We start from the raw sequence: 13,645 nt of genomic DNA on the forward strand, positions 1-13,645 counted from the left end.
CCTCATTTGGGCCATATGGGTGCTTGGTCTTGGTATTATTTAGGATATAGGTTGGGCTGCTATAACAAAGGCCAAAATGACAGTTACTTAAACAATATGTAAGTTTATTTCTTTTTCACTTAGAGCATGAGCAGTCCAGTGCTGATCTGGTGGCTTCAGGGTGCACTATATCCTCAAAAGTAATTTCCATGCAGTGGTTCAAGGTGACTGTTTCAGCTTCTACTATCATATCCATATTCTAGTCCATAGACGAGGGAGAAGGAAAGTGGTGGGCACAACCTGAAAGCTGCACACATCTAATGGTGTTCACTTATATTCCATTGGCCTGAACTTTAGTCACGTGGCTACCCGCAGTTCCAAGAAGACCGGGAAAACTGGGTGGGGATATGGTGGAGTCTATTATCAAAGAATAGCTGGGTAGGGTACAGGGAGAAAGAGATGCTAGATGACTAGCAATCTTCCTAACAAGTTATAGGAAGCACATCTTAGTGGTTAAGAGCATGGGTATCAAGCCATACTGAGTGGTGAATTTTAGCTCCACCTCTTACTTGCTTTATGACCATAGACAAGTTACTTAATCTGTATCTTCTTTTTCTAAACTTTAAAATTGTGTACTATTTTCTGATGCTTTTCCAGACCCACTTACCATCCTTTATCACTCTTCTCTGTGCCCTGAAACACTTACCTTTTGGAATGCATCACCTGGATTCCTGTTGGATTTGACCAATAAGAGGCACTGGCAGGATACAGGAGGGTGGTAAGAAAGAGAACCCAGTGTACCTACTTCCTTCCCATCAAGCTGTGGGATAATATGGCTGTGTGATTCTACTGAAGGCCACAGATACCATAGAATGGCCCTCTCTTACAGCATCCTGTCTTGCTGGATTCTGATAACTTCCCCTTCCAGCTTATGGGTGTATTAGGGTTCTCCAGAGAGACAGAACCAATAGGATATATATAGGTATAGTTGAATGAGAGGGAATTTATTAGGGGAATCTGCTCTTGTGATTATGGAGGGTGAGAAGTCCCCTGACAGGCTGTCTGCAAGCTGGGGAACCGTGGAAGCCATGGTGAGGCTCAGTCCAAGTCTGAAATCCTCAGAACCATGGAACATGATGATGTAACTTTCAGCCCAAGGCCAAAGGCCTGAGAACTTGGGTAACCAGTGATGCGAGTACTGGAGTTCAAAAGCCAAACAACCTGGAGTTCTGATGTCCAAGGGCAGAAGAAGAGTGTCCCAGCTCTTGAAGAGACAGCAAGGATTTGCCTTTCCTCAGTCCTTTTGGTTCCATCCAGGCCCCCAGCCAATTGGATGGTGCCTATTCACATTGAAGGCAGATCTTCCCCACTCAGTCTACCTACTCAAATGCCAGCCTCTTCTGGAAACACCCTCACAGACACACCCAGAAATAATGCATCATCATCTCTGTAGGTATCCCTGAATTCAGTCAAGTCGACACCTAAAACTAACTATCACAGGGATGGTAGCAGCTCCTCATGGTGACTAGCCCCAGGGTGCTTCATCATCATTTGCTGTTTTCCTTCAACCCTTTTGTAAATAGTTGCTTCATTAGACTGTCTTCAGTCACTCCTTTTGCACCTACCATCTGTTTCCTGATAGGACCCTGACTGATACAATGGGGATAATAATAGTATTGACCGCAGCCCATGGTGGTGAGGATTAAATGCATTATGTGAGAAATGCCTGATTGTAGTAACCACCATTAAATGTCTTTCTGTCTGATACCTTCAAGTATGGTCAAAGCTTTCTGAAAGATTTGGCATATAAGTGAAATAATACTGTCACTTATCTCCTCTACCCTACCCTGTTTCAGAAGGATGGGTTGAGATTCAAGACTTTTGAACAAATCTGTTCTAAGATAAATGTAAAGTTTCCTCCCTCTCATTTATATGGGGATGAAAAAAGGAGAAAGGAACCAGGCTGGATTCACCTACTGTGTCAGGCACTTTATATTTTATACATATAACCTTTGTACCCAGCTTATGGCTTGGGTCATGTCACCCACAGTTGTACCCCCAAATATAACAATTTCCAAGCATTTGCCTGCCCATCTTATGAGAAATGAAGTCTTTTTAAAGGCCACCCTCCAGTTTTATGTCCAGGAATCCTTAGGGGGTGCTTATTTGCATGCACAGAGTCAGTTCTGGCTGCTCTAGTGTCTTGTCAGGGGAGCTGGGATTCAGAAACACGATATTGAGGCCCGTGAACACCATGATAACTGCTCCATGCCCTCTCTTTTCCACTTGACACTAGCCATTGCTGCTGCTGCCCCTACTCACACCAGAACTTGGAGGCTTGGCCTTTGCTTACTTGAGAGCCTGACTGGTTTCCCAGGGTCCTACTCTCTCCTGGCTGCAGGGATGAGGATGCTACTCTCCTGTGCACTCTCTGAGTGGGCCCAGATGATTCTGATTGCGACACAAGCCTACACCTGTCCTAGGTTTTGGGATTGGGTTGGCTATGTGTGCGTAGTCTTGAGCTGGCCTCCAACTGACAGGGGCGTCCCTATCCCCTGCCTTGCTCCCGTGATGTACCCTAGATCTCTCCACCCCTTAGAAACCTATGTATCCTGCCATCCTTCTCCTCAAGCTCTGAACACAGCTGCTGAGAGCTAACTTTTTCTCAGGATGATTGACAGTGGAAAATTCAATTCCCTTCACAGGAAACCTCACCCTACCACGGGTGTGTGGTTTGGCCTCCTGTTCCAACAAAACAATCACAGAATAGTTCAGCGTTGTTACACTTCCCCAAATCTGAGTAACTCAGTCTTTCCCATGATTAATCTTGTTGGGCACATTAGTTTATTTCATTCTCAGAACAACTTAGTGAAGCAGATGAAATTATTTTCATTTTCTGAAGGAGGAAACAGAAGCTCAGAAAGGTTAAAGGATCTGCCCAGAGTCATTTGGCTAGAGGCGAAGATTAGATTCAACATATAGTCTCTGGCTCCAGAGCCAGTTTCGGTTTCTAGGAAGGAGAATGCACAAGTTGGTCTCCTCCTAGGGAGACTGTATTGGGAATTGAATAAATATGTTAAAGTATCCAGCACAGGGACAGGCAATACAATACATGGATATTCAGTACGTATTTCTTGAACAAAAAATGACTGGTAGGCACTCAAAACTATATATATATATATTATATTTATATATAAATATAATATATATAATATATAATATATATATTTTATTTTTTTAGACCACCAAATAATGATCAATATTATCTGAATATTGATCTGAAACAACAACCATAAAAACTCCTTTTCGCTTCTTTCATTTATTTCCTGCCCTTTCTGCCCTTTCCATCCATTCATTCCTATGTATTGCAGCACAGAGTCCCCGGGACACGAAATCTCCCCTGGTTTCCCAATAGTGCTGATACTATTTCTAAAGGAAACAAAACCTTTGCAGCAGCACAATTTGGGGCAAGACAGTAGAAGCCTAAGGAGAATACAAAAGCACAATTCAGGGCAGGTGGACTCAAACTTGGATGTAAAGTTTATCACCACTCCCCTAATATTGGTTTGCAAAGTGATATTACACATTGCTCAGGAAGTGAGTTTTATTTCAGGGTATTCTAGTTGGGAGAGAGAATGGAGTAGGAAGGGGGAAAATGACAATAAATTCTGAAGATAAATGGTTATCTGCTTTGGCTAAAAAAAAAAAGATCAAAGAAAGAGATCTGGAGTAATGGGATAAAACATATATATGCTCACATGCATTTGCACAGCACACACACACACGTGCGCGCGCACACACACACACACACACACAGGAAAATGGGAAGGGCATTTTCCCTGCCAAAAAGATGTTTCTACTAGAAATAAATGGAACTGTGGCCATTGATTCCTGAAAATTAAACACAAGCGTGACTCCCCAGAAATGATATTTCATCAGTTGTTAAGCACTAAGGGAGTCAAAAGAGTGTATAAATTACTAGTGTGATTTGCTCAAGGATACTATGATTATGGTTTCTGGGGTACATTCTTGCTGGATGATCATTGTGGAATTTATCCTGTTTGTTTTTTATTACTCTCACACTCCTCAAATCAGTTTTGCCCAGTGTGGACACATTAAATTAATTTGATATTCATGGTTTGCTCTCTCTCCTGCTCACCCCCTCTCCTTTCCATTTTCTCTCCTTTTCTCACTCTCTTCTTTTCCTCCTCTATCTCTGCCTCTGTTTCCCTAAGTCAGTTGCACCCTCCTCAGCCCCCGCTTGCCTCCTCTTGCTCCCTCCTCCTTTTTCCATCTTATATTGGAATATGGACAGAAAAGGCAGTGCTTGCCTTCCTAGGGCTCTCTGCCAGAAAATGGAACAGGTCAGATTATAAAAGGGGATAAAAAAAGAATGTTCCTTGGCAAAATGGGGGAAACGTGTTCAGGGATGGTTTGCTGTCTCTTGCTGTCTGCTGCCTGTTGAAATACACTCCTTACAGGACCGCTGCATATGAACATTTATCCCCATGGCACATATGTGTGGTTATGTTAATGTCAAATATGTATAAACATTTATTTCTGCTTAATTCTCTTCCCCCTGTGACCTTTGTACCCCCAAATCTAGAGTGGACAAGATTACTGATCCCCGATGGTAAGGTTTATTAACCTTTTCTCAGGGATTTTTTAAAAGATCACTGGGAAGAGTGGACACTGAGACTGCTTTCAGGTTACTATCTAACAGTAAATAGCTTTTGGAAACTTTAGGTTCTTAAGAAAACACAGAAGGGACATGTGGGTACAAAACCTGGTCTGGAATGAATCCTGTGGAAAATACAGGGTTTGGGGCCGGTGGGGTGGGGTACGATAGTCTACTGCTGGGCTCTGTAAACCTGCCAGGGCTCCTTTGTTTGTCTCCCAAGAGTTTGCTGTTTACTGTCTGTTGACCATGAATAAATGTCCATTATTGTTGCTCTTGTGGTTGGTCAGCCAGAGAGTTAGACTTTAGGCTCCTTTTATAAAAATATTTACCTGTTAGCTCTAAAAGTCATTTTCCCTCAAATTCAAACGGGGACTCCAGACTGAATATTTGCTGTGAACTAAGGAGTGTGGCAGGCAGTTTTATGTCGCTGTCTGGCTGTGGTGGGGGTTAACTTCAGGTGAACAACGGATACCTCCCCCTCCATTGGTTCCCCTCCCATCTTGTAGGCGGGTGATTAGGATCAAAAGAATTAGCACATTTAAAGCATTTAGAATAGCGCCTGAAAATGACTAGCATTTAATAAATATTATTCTCATTCTACTGCTTTCCTAGTTTTTTTTTTTTTTTCCTGTCTTCCACTCCTTGCCTTGTCACTCTCAAGTATGGCTCCTTGCCCTGAAGTCCGTTTTGTTTCTCCTCTCTTAATTCATTTGCTGACATTGAAAAAAGATAGAAAAAGGAATTAAATTACAAATGGCTTTATTAAATGCATTATAATAAAAAGAGCTAATATTTATTGAGTGCTTTTCATGTGTTAGATTATAACATTATGTCAGTCATCTTAAAACAATCCTGTAAGACAGATACTATTACTTCCCTCATCTTACAGATGGGGAACTGAAGCTAAGACAAGTTAAATAACTTGCCAAATCATACCTGGTAAGTGTTAGGGCCAGGGCTTAAACCCAGCCCTGTTCTTCTCTATTGCTAGGATTCCTAACCACCATCTTCAGTTCCAGAGCAAGTCACTAGAACCCAAACTCCTGATTCTCAATTACAGATTCTTGGCAGAACCCTAATTTGTGACTAAGTATGTTTGACTACAAAACCTTAGCTTGACCCACTCACAATACTGCCTACAACTTGCCACACACTGCAAGCTAGGCTCAGGCATGCGAGGGTGAGTGAGACACAATCCTTCCCTCAAAGGACTGGTAACTTAATTGGGAAGAAAGATCTATTAACAGGAGCATTTATAACGTGGAGTTCTAGCTCCTTCAGGCCAGTGGGCACTGATGGGCTGCGTGACCTTGGGCAAGTGATCTAACCCCTGTGGACTTCAGTTTCCTCATCTGTGATATGGGAAAGCAAATATCTACTTCATAGGGTTATTGGAAGGGGTTAAGTGAGATAATATATGTAGAGTGCCTAGCACATATTCGGCACTCTATGAGCAATTTCAATTATTGTTGTTATTATATGGTGACTGCAAGGGGGACATGGGACACCAGAGAAGAGGAACCTGACTCAGTCATGGAGGTCAAGGAGAGGCCAGGCTGTCTTTCCGGATGAAATCCATCCATCACAGTGTGACCCGAATGGCATCATGTATGCCTCAGAACAGCTGGCGGCAGCCATTGTGAGCTCTTCCTCTGGGGTCCCTGTGACCAAATGCTGAATAATAAAGTGCAGAAGAGTGAAGCTGAATCTTCTCTCCCATACAAACCCAGATTTAGCATGGGAACGCTACAAAGTGGGACTGTAACCTTGTTATCTCCTTCCTCAAATGCTGTCCACACCCTCATGCCTCACAGTGTCTGTTTTGCTTACTCTTAAGAAGTCCTTAAATTTGGCTCAGTAGTATTCAGCGGGACAAAGCTGTTACACCATGCCCACTTGCATTTCGCTCCTTTTTCCATCCTTATCAGTATTGCTTTTTACTACTATCAGCTTCTTATAGCTGACATTCCACACTGTTTACCAAATGAGAGACTAAGGGCTCCACTAAAGGAATTTTAGGGATATAACCTAGTGTAGGTAGGTTGGTATTTGCCAGACTTAGGAAATAAAACACAGGAGACTCAGTCAAATTTGAATTTCAGATAAACAGTGAATAATTTTTTTAGTATAAGTATGTCCACTACAATATTTTGGACACAAAATACTAAAATATTTTGTTGTTTATCTTCAGATAAACAGATAATTTCAACTCAGATCCAACTGGTGTTTCAGCTGGCAGCCCTAGGTGTAGGAGCAACATCTGGGGATGCTCTGCTCTTTGCATTGGATTTTGGCTTGCTCTTAGTAGGTGTGATAAATGGTGACTCAGTTCCATGTCACCAGGTATTCAGTTGCCACTTGACTCCATTTAGGTGCTTACATCACTGAGACTTGATTGCTGCTATGCATATTATTTTATCACCTCAGTTAAAAAATGGGTGCTTGAAATTAACCCTTCCTACAGTAGAAATCCTAAACAACTTCAGGGATTTGATGCATGCTCCACTGTGTGCAATATATAAACACAGCAGACTGCCTACTCCTGGACTGGTTATATGGCTTCTGGGGTCTGAATGTTAAGGCTTTGATTTTCTTCCATTCTTTCTTTTAGCAGAAGCTCATGTCTGATGGACTCTATTTTGGAGAGTCAGAGCATCTTAGTGTCCTCATAGGAGGGAATACCCAATGCCGTCCTCCTTAATGCACCATCACTCAGCCTCTGCTAGAACATCTGAGCAGGTGTTGTGTGAATGGGGGAGGAGCTCCTGCTTCCTGAGAAAACCTGGTCTATTGTTACACAGTGATCATTATTATAACGATTTCTTTATAGAGAGCTGAAACCTGACTTACTGTTTCTTACACACAGTTGTCCATGTTTTGCCTTCTAGAGCTTTCCAACATTTATTTTACTGAAATGGGAGGAGTTCCCGTATCCCCATCACAGGGCCTGCGACAGGGGCGTGGCTCGCTTCTTCAGTGCCCCGCTGCTCAAATTCCTAGAGGGAGCATGCAGACAGGCAGGTTGTGGGGAACGTTTTGGGGCTCCAATCCCACGGCAGCATCCAGGGTTGAGTGTTTACAGCTCCCGAAGCCCCAGTGGGTGTGTGTTACAGTGTGCTCTTTCAGTTTTGCTGTCTGCAGGCCGCTTGTGTTAATCAGCTCAGTTAGACCCTCTGCCTTATCGCAAGGACAGAAGGCTTTCTGTATCCTGCTTTCTTGCCCTAGTGTACCAGAAAAATCGGATCACACGTGGGCTTGGAGGATGGGTGCAAGGTTTTATTGAGTGGTGGAGGTAGCTCTGAATAAGGTGGACGGGAAGCCAGAAGGGGGATGGAGTTGGAAGGTGGCCTTCCGCTGGAGTCAGGCTGCCCAGCAGCCAGACTCTCCTCTGACTGCCCCCAACCAAATTCCGCTGTGGATGGCCTGCAGTGTCAGGTGGTGTCTGGTGGTGTGCTCTTCTGCTCCTCTCGACGTCCAGCCGCTTGTGTCTGTGCCCGCTAGGGTCTCGGGTTTTTATGGGCACAGGATGGGGGGCGTGGCAGGCCAAAAGCAACTTTTTGGGTGCAAAAACAGAAATGCCTGTCCTCATTTAGGTTTGTGGGCACAGGCCCGAGGATGGAGCCCTTGCCAGGGACCCCACCCTTCTCTACCCAGCACTTCCCTGCCCTCCTCCCGTATCATTACTATGACCCAACATAAGGATATATTTTATGTTTAGACCCACAAACACAAATGCAAATATAAATATAACTAAACAGAATTTCATGGAATAGCAATTACTCTTATTTGGCTGCATCTGGTATTTCCTATTATATTCTGTTTCATTGATTTAAAATGCGGGTCAGGACCCTGTTAAATTGATTTCATGACCCACAATTAGGTAACCAACTACTGTTTGAAAAACATTATTGCTCTATAGTGTTACAGAGCAAATACAGAATAAGTGTATTCCTCATTTCGTTCTAAAAGATTTTGAAATATTTGAAGGTTGTCATTATATTATGTCTTAATCTTCTTTTTTCTACACTAGATATGGCCGTTTCCCCATGCATTCCCATCCTGCCCAACACCTTCTGAGTGCTTTCTAGCTGAGAAACATTTCACTTAAAATTTGGCACTGAGACATGAGCACATCACCTGACATATAGCTTGGCCAATATGTGGCATTGTGGGACCATTAGACCCCTTGATTTCAACTCCCCTGCCTGAGTTTATATCAATCAGTTAATTAATATTCATTTGGGCATAGTTATAATTACTAATTTACCTAAAATACCTAAGCTAGCCCATTTTTTTTTCTGTTTTGTCTATTATGGTATCTTGAAAATATTTTTCCTATTTGTTGGGGTGGGGAGATGGGGAGCTCAAATCAAGTTGACAATTATTCATGTTTCCTGGATCTGCCCAAAACTCAGGAAATATAAACAAAAAGAAACTATGTGTCTAGCACAGTCTAGCACAGCAATAATTAAAACTCCATGAAAACGACCATATTTGGTAAGAAAATGGCTAACAGGTTAATAATAGTTAACATTTCTAGAACACCTGCTGCAAGTTAAGCTGGACTAAGAGCTTTACATGTAATTTACTCATGAATTTCTCACAGTCCTTTGAGGTAGATACTATTGTAACCACTGCTTACGAAATGAGGAAAAATGGCTTTACAGAAGTTAAGTCGTTCAGCCAATATTATAGGACTAATAAGTGGCAGAGGAGGGGTGATTCCAGGCCCATCTGACTGCTAAGTCTGTGTTTTAAAATCTGTAACTGCCTCCCACAGAGAAGAAACTGCCTCTGGTGGTTTAAAAAGAGAGAGTGACTATAACATGCCTAGCATAATGCTTACCTGGAGGCTTAATAAATAGATCTTACTGTCTCCTATAAGGAAAGGGAACAGCTTAGTAGCAAATTCAGGCCACTAAGAGTCCTCAGGAGTCTGTGAAAACTGTCTAGATTCATCACTAACCACAATGGGGCAGGCCTCAGAGTGCTTTCCAGTTGGGAAGTAAGCTCTGGAGTCAGGAAACATCTTTCTTGTACCCATGAGATGGGAGGCAACGTAAAATAGTGGTTAAGAGCAAGAGCTGCTCACACCTGTAATCCCAGCACTTTGGTAGGCTGAGGCAGATGGATCACCTGAGGTCAGGAGTTCAAGACCAGCCTGACCAACATGGTGAAACCCCGTCTCTACCAAAAATACAAAAATTAGCAGAGCATGATGGCACATGCCTGCAATCCCAGCTACTTGGAAGGATGAGACAGGAGAATAACTTGAACCAGGGAGGCAGAAGTTGCAGTGAGCCAAGACTGTGCCATTGCACTCCAGCCTGGGCAATAGAATGAGACTCCATCTCAAAAAAGCAAAAAAGGCAAGAGTTCTGCAAAAATGGACTTGAATCTTGGCCCTGTTAATTTCATTTAATTAATTTCAAATTAATTTCAGGGTTTTTTGAGGCTTTTGACACAGTTATTAGCTAAAAAATCAAATGTTCAAAGATATGGAGCAGTGCCTAATATCTGGAGAGCAGCACTACCATTTATTCTTTCATTTATAATTGAGAAAGTTTTTGATGGTACTAACAGAACAAAGTGGTGGCAGGAGGTTTTGGAATGGCTGGTTTAAATGGCTTCAGGAGACTTCGGTTTTTTGTTTAGCTACATGATTGAATGCATAATAAATGCTTTGTGCTTTTGACTATCAATACCTAGAGAAAGTGCATCAGTGAAGAGATGCAGGACGTTCAACTGATTGGCAAAAAGCAAGCTTTAGCTTGTCTTACAGGATGCTTAGTTTGCCAGTACACTTCAGACCAATGGGACAGTCATAGATGGTATGACAGTGTTTAAAGGCAACAAAAGGCTACATCTCCATGTGGCCAGCACTGTCATGAGCCTCACTAAGCTATTTTGAATATTTTTAAGCAATGATAAATTTTAAAAAAATTAGACCCCACCTAAAGTAGTACATAAAGTATAGCAGGATTTCTGTGTACTCTGCAATCAGTTCTTTGAAAGAAAAGTCAAAAAGTAGAAAATACAAGAAAAGTTTTTGGGATATAATTTGAATGACTGTGAAAACATGACCTTTGATACCAAACTCATTTGCTCACGCCTTAACTTGACGGCAAAGCCCAGTATGTACAACTGCATTGAGTGTGGGTGGTCTCCAAGGCCACACTGCTCTCTGAATTGATTTTGAGTTTTGTTTGTAAGATGATCACAGTCATGTTACACTGACCTGAAGGGCATATATATACATAACACTTTAAAAAAAACACTCTGCCTCATTCTTATTTCAAGATGAATTTCTATACAGACTAGATATGTTTTTTTCTGAAGATCATATCAATTAGGCATTTTGAAAATGACTTAAAATGTTTTCCTTAATGTTCTCAGAAAACAAGTTTCTTTTGTGGTTTTAACCAAAAAAGTGCCCTTTTTGTCACTGGATTCACCTAGCATTCATAATTTTTTTTTCATACAATGAATTAAAATTTGCTAAAATCATGGACTAGCTTTCTGGTTGGATTTCAGGTGAGATGTATTTTAAGGCCAGAGCTTTTCTCAATATTTGATTTTTTTCCTCAATATTTGATTTTTTAAAAATATACACATAAGTGCTGCATTTATATCTGCTGGTTTAAATTCTGTCATATTTCACTTCTAGACTTTTAGTATGGCAAATCGTATTTTACTTAAGCATTTGTAGTTTGGAGTATCTGGTACTAGCTAAGAAATAATTCTATAATTGAGTTTTCTACTCACCATATATGGATCGTTCCTCATCTATAATGTGCCCCAAATGCAGCTTCATTTTCCAGATACCTTGACACAGAGTAAAGTTTTTCATCATTTAGGTGCAAAAAAAAAAAAAAAAAAAAAAGGGCAAGAGCTCTGCAAAAACCAGACTTGAATCTTGAATCTTGGCTCTGTCACTTATTAGCCACGTGATCTCAGGTAATTCACAGGACCTCGCCTAGCCTCCAGTCCACATGGGTAACACATGGGTAATAATATCTACCATATTGATGGAATGAGATAATGAATGAAATCATCTGGTTCAGAGGAGACACTCCATATGTGCCAGTTCAGCATGGAAAACTCGATTATGATCTTTCTTCTCGTACAATATCATGTGCCTGTTTCCTTATTTAGGTTGAGATTCTGAGTGCATAGAAATATAGGCCCTCGAATATCCTAAACCAGTGGATCTCAAAGTGTGGTCCATGGACAAGCAGCATCAGCACCATCAGAGAATTTGTTGCAAATGCAAATTCTTGGGCCCCATCCAGGCTTACCAAATCAGAAACTCTGGAGCGGGGCCCTGCAATCTGTTTTACCAAGCCCTTCAGGTGATACTGATACAGCTAAAGTTTAAGAACTACTGCCCTAATGGCACTGAAGATTCTGAGTCTTCTCCTGTTTTCAACAGGACTCAGTCAAAGCTCTAAAGAGGCTGCATCTTTTGGGTAGATATTGTAATCAAATACATAGAATGTGCAGTTTACTTTCAGGTTGTTTCCATTTAATCTTTTTATTGTTGTTTATCCCAAACTGGCCATTTTCTGATGTTCTCTTTCTTTCCTCTATTTAATTTGAAACCCCTATTGTATATACCTTACATCATATAGGTTGAATAGAAAGGAGCCATTCCCAGACACTCAGGTAAAGGAGACAGGTAACATTCCTAAAGAGCTTTCCTGGGCCATCCCTGCATCCTCAGCACACGGTACCTGCAGGGACTATACTTCCTTTGCCTCCTTTAAGTTCCTGGAACTTTCTGAGAATTTTTCTGCCACAAGATCTTTGCACATGATATTTGCTTGACCTGGAATGCTCTTCCTGCCTCCTTTATGTGGCCAAACCTTCTTGTCTTTTAGGTCTTTACTTACATATCTCCTTGGAGAAGGCTTCCCTTTTCATCCTCTCTAAATGGCCACTTTCTCCCTAGTTGTTAACCCCTCTGTTACTGCAGTCCTAGTCTGCTCCTTTTTTTCATTGCATGTAGGCCAGTTTGTAATTGTAGACTTGTTTATATGTTTTAGTAAGACAAAGCCCATACCAGGGTATTTGAGCATCTAGCAGAGTATGTGGATTATCAATGTAATCAATAATTTTTTTTTTTTGATGGCGTTGGGGGAACAGGGTGTCATTCTGTCACCCAGGCTGGAGTGCAGTGGTGCCATCCTAGCTCACTGTAACCTCAAACTCCACCACACCTGGTCAATTTTTTATTTTTATTTTTATTTTTTGTAGGGACAGTGTCTGACTATGTTGCTCAGGCTGGTCTTGAACTCCTGGAGTCAAGTGATCTTCCCGCCTTGGCCTCCCAAAGTGCTGGGATTACAGGAATAAGTCAATGTGCTCGGCCAATATTTCTGAATGAATGAATGAACCATTATAGTTCTCACATACTTTGCCTTCTTTCAAACTTTATTGTGCTTTCAGTTAATCCTCTATTTAGGACTTAATTTTTTTCTTTTTTCTTTTTTTTTTTAGACAGAGTCTTGCTCTGTCGCCCAGGCTGGAGTGCAGTGGCGTGATCTCGGCTCACTGCAACCTCTGCCTCCCAGGTTTAAGCGATTCTCCTGCCTCTGTCTCCTGAGTAGCTTGGATTACAGGCACTTACCACCATGCCTGGCTAATTTTTGTATTTTTAGTAGAAACAGGGTTTCACCATGTTGGCCAGGCTGGTCTCCAACTCATGACCTCAAGTGATCCATCCGCCCTGGCTTCCCAAAGTGCTGGGATTATAGGCATGAGCCACTGCGCCTGGCCAGGACTTAATTTTTTCTAGTTATTTCTAATTTTTTCTAGTTATTTTTAATTATTCCTCTCTCTCTCCCAATCCATACTTTGGACTTTTCTGAAGACTTGTACCTAGCATGATACTGGCTCTATGGCTGAGATGCAATAAATGCTTTCTGATTTCTTGATCAATAACTTATAGAACATTTAAGACATGAATTTTAACTTCTTCCCTCA

General features: G+C 41.6%; 1 protein-coding gene across 8 annotated transcripts in view; it reads left to right on the forward strand.

Annotated features, from left to right (window-relative positions):
* Positions 1 to 13,645, forward strand: part of AMOTL1 (angiomotin like 1) — a 136,641-nt gene that overhangs the window by 7,591 nt on the left and 115,405 nt on the right. Inside the window, exon 2 of one of the 8 annotated variants that reach the window (XM_058446612.1) lies at positions 637 to 757. The exons of the other annotated variants lie outside the window; for them this stretch is intronic. The gene's annotated coding sequence lies outside the window, so the exon portion shown is untranslated. The remainder of the gene's footprint in view (positions 1 to 636; positions 758 to 13,645) is intronic. 8 annotated transcript variants of the gene reach the window in all.

The sequence above is a fragment of the Hylobates moloch genome, unplaced genomic scaffold (genome assembly GCF_009828535.3).
Source record: "Hylobates moloch isolate HMO894 unplaced genomic scaffold, HMol_V3 SCAFFOLD_11, whole genome shotgun sequence".
In the NCBI taxonomy this organism is placed as follows: domain Eukaryota; kingdom Metazoa; phylum Chordata; class Mammalia; order Primates; family Hylobatidae; genus Hylobates; species Hylobates moloch.